Source organism: Propithecus coquereli, unplaced genomic scaffold (assembly GCF_000956105.1).
Source record: "Propithecus coquereli isolate 6110/MARCELLA unplaced genomic scaffold, Pcoq_1.0 Scaffold16, whole genome shotgun sequence".
NCBI lineage: Eukaryota > Metazoa > Chordata > Mammalia > Primates > Indriidae > Propithecus > Propithecus coquereli.
The window spans coordinates 5,602,024-5,608,078 of NW_012140524.1; positions in this window are offsets into that span (position 1 = coordinate 5,602,024).

A 6,055-nucleotide genomic window follows, 5' to 3' on the forward strand; every position below is an offset into this window, starting at 1 on the left:
AAAAAAAAAAAAAAAAAAGATTGTGGGCCCCTAGTCTATTAAACCAAAATTCCTAAGAATGAGGCAAAGGGATTTACATCTTCAATACACACTGAAATCCGATTACCATTGCTACACGTGAAATTCATCTTGACAGCAACTACACACTTGGATCAACTGCTTCTTGGACTAACAGAGCTCTGAGCTAAACCCTAAACTAAGGTGAAAGAAACCAAGAAGGACTTACCTTGTTCCCCCTCTATGGTCCACTTCTCAAATGTATTCTGCAGGTTGTAAAGTTTTAAAACAACTACATCACACCATATTCTCTAAGATTTAGTCTATGGATATTGTGGGATACTTTTCTTATCAGCTGGTTCTTCCCCAGCCCAACCATATGAATTGATTTTTCAACCCTAATGAATTTTATCTTTTTATTTTCAGCCCAGATACCTGGCCTTTAAGACCCTTTTGAAGATATCTTTTGGCTATTTCTCCTAGACTTATTCATTTGTACATTGTCAAAGTTTATGTAAGCTTTAGCAAAACTTAAGCATGGAATTTCAGATGAAAGACAAACATCAAAATAGCTGTTCAAGAGCAAATAACATCATTTATAACTAGTGTCAGACTTTCTCACAGCCAAAACTCTTACTAGCTTCAGTTATGAAAGTTGAACCTACTCCCCAATAACCTCCTCCTACCAAGTGGGCATGTGAGCCCCACCCTTCCCACACCCCGAAAATGCCTTTTGACATTATCGCAATAGTTACCACAAAACACGTTATATAATAGAAGCAGACATCAATACCACAAGAGACATACCTATAAAACAAAAGAGAAAATGACAAGCTCTTTCCTAATATTAGCACTGGGTCCTTCTCAAAACAATTTGTGCTCATCTTTACCCTGTCAAACACACAAATCCTTTTTTATTAAATTGCACTGTCTAATAAAACTTTCACCAGCCCTTTCTAAACTGTGTAATGAAAACACACACACACACACACACACACACACACCAAGTCCATGAAAATTACTAGCTTTGGGTGATTCTAAAGTATGCTCTTAACTCTAATTGTTGCAATTTGGCAATTCCATTGTCAAATTCCATTTCTGAGATTCATTTTAAGAGGATAATTTTAATATATGTTCATGGAAGGAACATGTTAGCTCATAATGGCTAGCAAGAAAATTTTTTAAATTGAGATATAATTTACATAAAGTAAAAGTTACCCTTTTTAGGTGTACAATTCAACAAGCTTTGACAAATGTATCCAGTCATGTAACCACCACCAAAACGGTGTTGAACTGTGTTGTTCATTACGAGCTGCCACATGTGGCTACTAGAACTTGAAATGTAGCTAGTCCAAAATCAAACGTGCTGTAAGTATAAAATATACAGCAGACTTCGAAGACTTGGTAAAAAACTGTAAAGGACTTTATTAATAATTTTATATTGATTTTATAGTGAAATTATAGTTTTTTTATATATAAGGTTAAATAAAATATAATAAAATTAATTTTATGTATGCCTTTTTCCCTTTAATTTGATCTATAAGAAAATTAAAAGTTAATGGTTTGCCTTTGTGGCTCAGATTATATTTTTATTCGATAGTGCCGACATAAATTATGTCTATCCCCCAAAGAGTTCCCTCTTGCTCTTTTGCAGCCTACACCATTTCCCTACCCAGCTCCTGGCAACCACTACTGATTTCTATCCCTAAAGTTTTGTTTTCAGTAGGTTTTTAAAAATACTTCCCCCTTTTGTTGTGTAGCTTCTAATTTTCTATAACCATCTTGCATTGATTTTTATAATTATTTTTAAAAAGTTGCTTTTAACTTTATGAGATTTTTTAAAGCCTTGCCGATACTCTTCATTAACAAACATCATTTTCGTTAACCCGTTCCCAAGCTGGTGGGCCCTACAAATGCATTTTGGGTAAAGAACTGTCTTCCAAGAGATGTGCACCAGTGGTTCATAATTGAATGGCGACCGTTGTGCGCACACACAACGCATCTATTCACAGATGCTGTGGGAGATCTGAGCCAGAGGTGGGGAGCTGCCTGTAGCTTAATTTTATTTAGCCTCAGGGAGGTGCAGAGAAAGCTTTATCTGTGCTAAGAATAGGTTGGACAGAAATGTAAAGCGCTGAATAGGCACACACATATACACGCACTTACAGGTGGGAGGAGGAGTGGGGCAGGAGGCTGGGCTGGCAGGCAGGTCCACTAGTGGGAACCCCGTGATGGCTGGCGATAACGGCCAGAGAGACGCAGAGACCTCCAGCCCTCATCTCGTCCCCCATCCCCGATCTGAGGCTCCCCTGTTCCTGTTCTGCTTGTCCTCAAGTCCCTTGTAATTAAACTGAAGTTAATTATTACCTATAACAGGCATTCACATTTCCTGTTCCTATTCACACTCATTCTTTACTCACTCTTCAGAGACTATACCTATACCATCTTCTGATTTTCCAGAATATAAGAAAAACGTGCTAGGCCGCCTCCTATCCCTCGTTTTTTCCTATTGGACTAGTCTGGGAGCTGGATGCCAGTCTGTCTGCCTCTGAACGCTCGGGGTCCTGCTCAGAGACTCGACCTTGAGCATTTCCATCTCTTACTTCCACCTCCACCCCCCTTTCCTCTACAGTCCCCTGAAAAACCAGAACGAAGCCCTCGGCGTTCTGAGCACTTGTACTGGTCCTTCAAGGATGGGTAGTAAAATGCCAACTCTCCTCCTTGGTCTGTGGTTTCTTGTTTCCTCTGAGCCAACTAAAAGCACTGAGGAGTCTTCATCTCCCTGCTCCTTCTTCCAGAACATTTTTTGTACGTAACTCTTTCCACTAAGGGGATTGTCCCCCTAATGTAGAATGGTGTCAAAGGGAGAAGAACGATTAGCCTCAAAGAATTTCTATCTATGGCTTCTAAACATCCAGACTAGATGACAATCATTTTCATCAGACTTCCGCCTAGCCCCACAAGGTTTCCTGAAAGGGACGGCCTTGCAAAAATTAACAGGAAGATATCTAATCCCACAATTTTCTAGTAACAGTTAAAGACCAATCCTATGAATTCTCTCACTAACAGGCACCCCACAGGAGTTCTGTTTTGCACAACTTCTGAAAAGAGCTGAACAGACAGAAAAGAGATGTAAATCTTTCTCTTTCAAAATTGCTTTGAGAATCTGCTTTTTACAGTCTTAAAAAGTTCCTGAGTGAACAGCAGGATGCGAGCTTCAGGCCTCGGCCACATCTCTAGGGCAGAGTCACACCTCCTGCCATAATCCCATCTCCAAGGAAGGGCGGGGAAGCCAACTCTTGGACTTTGACACCCTGCGCAGTTTGTTTCTGTTTCTGTTATCAGCTGCCTCGAAGAAGAAAGTACAGTGCAGATGCAGCAGTACCCTGTTAATTTGGCTACAGCCACAAATCTTCTTCATCCCCTGTATAAAAAGCCTGAATACCTGGTTCTCTCTGCCAACATTCCTGCCTCCTTCACTTCTGTGCTGGCCCTTTTTCTGCCTAGGAAAAAGTAAATAAACGTCTTCTCTCTATTCTAATCACTGTCTGGAGAAACCTTTCTCAAAACCCACATGCACTGGCTCTCCACCCTTACAATTCTTTCTGGGCATTTCCAACCCAACTCAACAATGCACTAAAATAGAAACGTCTTCAGTGTGGTCCTCATGTAAGTGATACACTGGAAAATGATGCTAACTCTGACGGTTCCCTAATTATGGCCACCAGAATCTGGGTGGCTCTCATGCAAGTGATACACTGGGGAAGGATGCTAACTCTGCAGATTCCCCAATTCTGGTGGCCAGAACTGGGGAGAGGTTCGCTGATCGGGCACCATGCTGGTGGATACGGTCATTACACCTCGAATGACTGGGGTCCACTGGCTCTCACAGAGGCTCCAGTCCAGTGGGAAAGATAGTCAGATAATCACATAAATACAGACTTAACTATTGCATGTGTATATGATTTTGATATGTGATTAAGGCTGGAAGGTAGCCTATGTCTGAAATTTTAGAATAAGATATAAAAACATTTTCCCCAGGGGGTACTGCCAATGAAAGACAGAGGAAGGACTTTGTTTCTTCAATTATGGAACGAAAATAAACCATTTACTAAGCACTCCATGTATGTACAATCTCCAGGCATCACAAAAATTCTGCAAGGAAGACATCATCTCTGTTTTATAGATGAAGCAAAGTCAAGTTAAAAAGGGATCCGCTGCTGCTAGAAGTGGCAGGATGCAGGGCCTGGAGCTTGATAGGCAACAAGTAACTGCACACAGTTGTGAAATTAATAAAAATTAGAAAACTATAGAAAATATTCTAACAGAGAGTTAGGAGAAGATTAGAGGTTGCCTGTATTTGGTGTTGCATGAGGCAGTATCAGACTTGGCCTGAAGAATTTATGAGCCTTGACATTAGGATATAAGAAAGGATATATGCTTCTATATTTGGCAACTATACAAATAATCTGTATTTTGTTATCACTTAAGAAACAAAAAGTAACTGGCTCCATCATGCAATAGCCTGGCCACAGGACACTGGGGAATTCAATCAAGCCTACAATGAGATTAACACCTGCAACATATACTGGAAAGAGTTGTGGTAGACACTGAAAGAGGCCATTTATACACAAGTGGTTACAGTGACTGCAATTTTTCAAAATACTTCAACATGAGTAATTGTGATATATGATAAAAGGGTGATAATTATTTTTAACCTATACCTTGGGGTAGTTCGTATTTGAATGACTAATCCAATGCTCATGTAAACTGAAAACCAAGTCAACTATGCTTATCTCTGATGAACACCAGAGGGCTGTTACTTAGCATAATGGCTGCTGCACATGATTTTCATTGATAAAATGGTGTTCACACTGGTCTGTAAATACTGTACAGACATTCTTGCATAAACTAAAAATAAGAATCTATCTGGGCCAGGTGTAGTGTCTCATGCCTATAATCCCAGCACTTTGGGAGGCTGAGGTGGGAGGATCACTTGAGGCCAGGAGTTTGAGACCAGCCTGGGTGACACAGCAAGACCCTGTGTGTACCCCAAAAAAAAAAAAAAAAAAAAAGAATCTACCTATCTGCCTAGCCCATTGTCTAAACCTTTCAAAATGGTGCTCTTGGCCATAAGGTCTAGAAAGCTAATATATAGTATAGTGACTGTTAATTAATAATATTCTCTTATATACTTGAAATCTGCTAAGAGAATAAGTATATCTTAAATGTTCTCATCACACAGACACACACACACAAATTGTAACTGTGAGGTGATGGATGTGTTAATTGACTATGGTAATCATTTCATAATGTATACATATATCACCACATTGTACGCCTTAAATATACACAATTTTTATGTGTCAATTATACCTCAATAAAGCTGGGGAGGGGAATGGTGTCCTCAGCTGAGATGCCCATCAGTCCGGTTTCTGGATGCTTGGAGGAAATTTTATCACCTAATGCTGACAAGAAAGTTAGCTAAATCCTGATTCTAGAGTACTGTTCCATCTGCCTCTCATGAAACTTCCTTTTGTTCCAAATGCGTCAAAGGACAGAGCATAGGGACTTTCTAGAGCAGCTCTGTCCAACAGGACTTTCTGAGATGACGGAAATGTTTTGTCTGCCCTGTCTAATAAGGTGGCCAGCAGTACAGGTGGTTGCTGATCACGTGAAGCATGGCTAATGTGACTGAAGAACAAATTTTTAATTTAATTCCATGTTAATTTTCATAGTCACATTTGGCTAGGGACCACGCTGTTGGAAGTTCTGGAGCTTACAGAACAAGGCTGTGTGATGTTTCTGTGGCAGCTGGCCATTAAATGCTTGTGTGTGTGGCAGAATTTGCTCCGAGTTGCTTTCATGGCAACATTAGGTGGTGAAGTCGTGGGAAAGGAGACCTACAGCCCTCAGGTACCAGCACTGTCACTAATCATATCGACCCATGATGCACAAACACATCAGCTGAGGCCAGTTCTCAGTAGCCACCGCCAGACTGCAGAAAGCCTCTGCACCAGGCAGGCAGATCTGGGTTCACTGAATTGCACAACTCAAT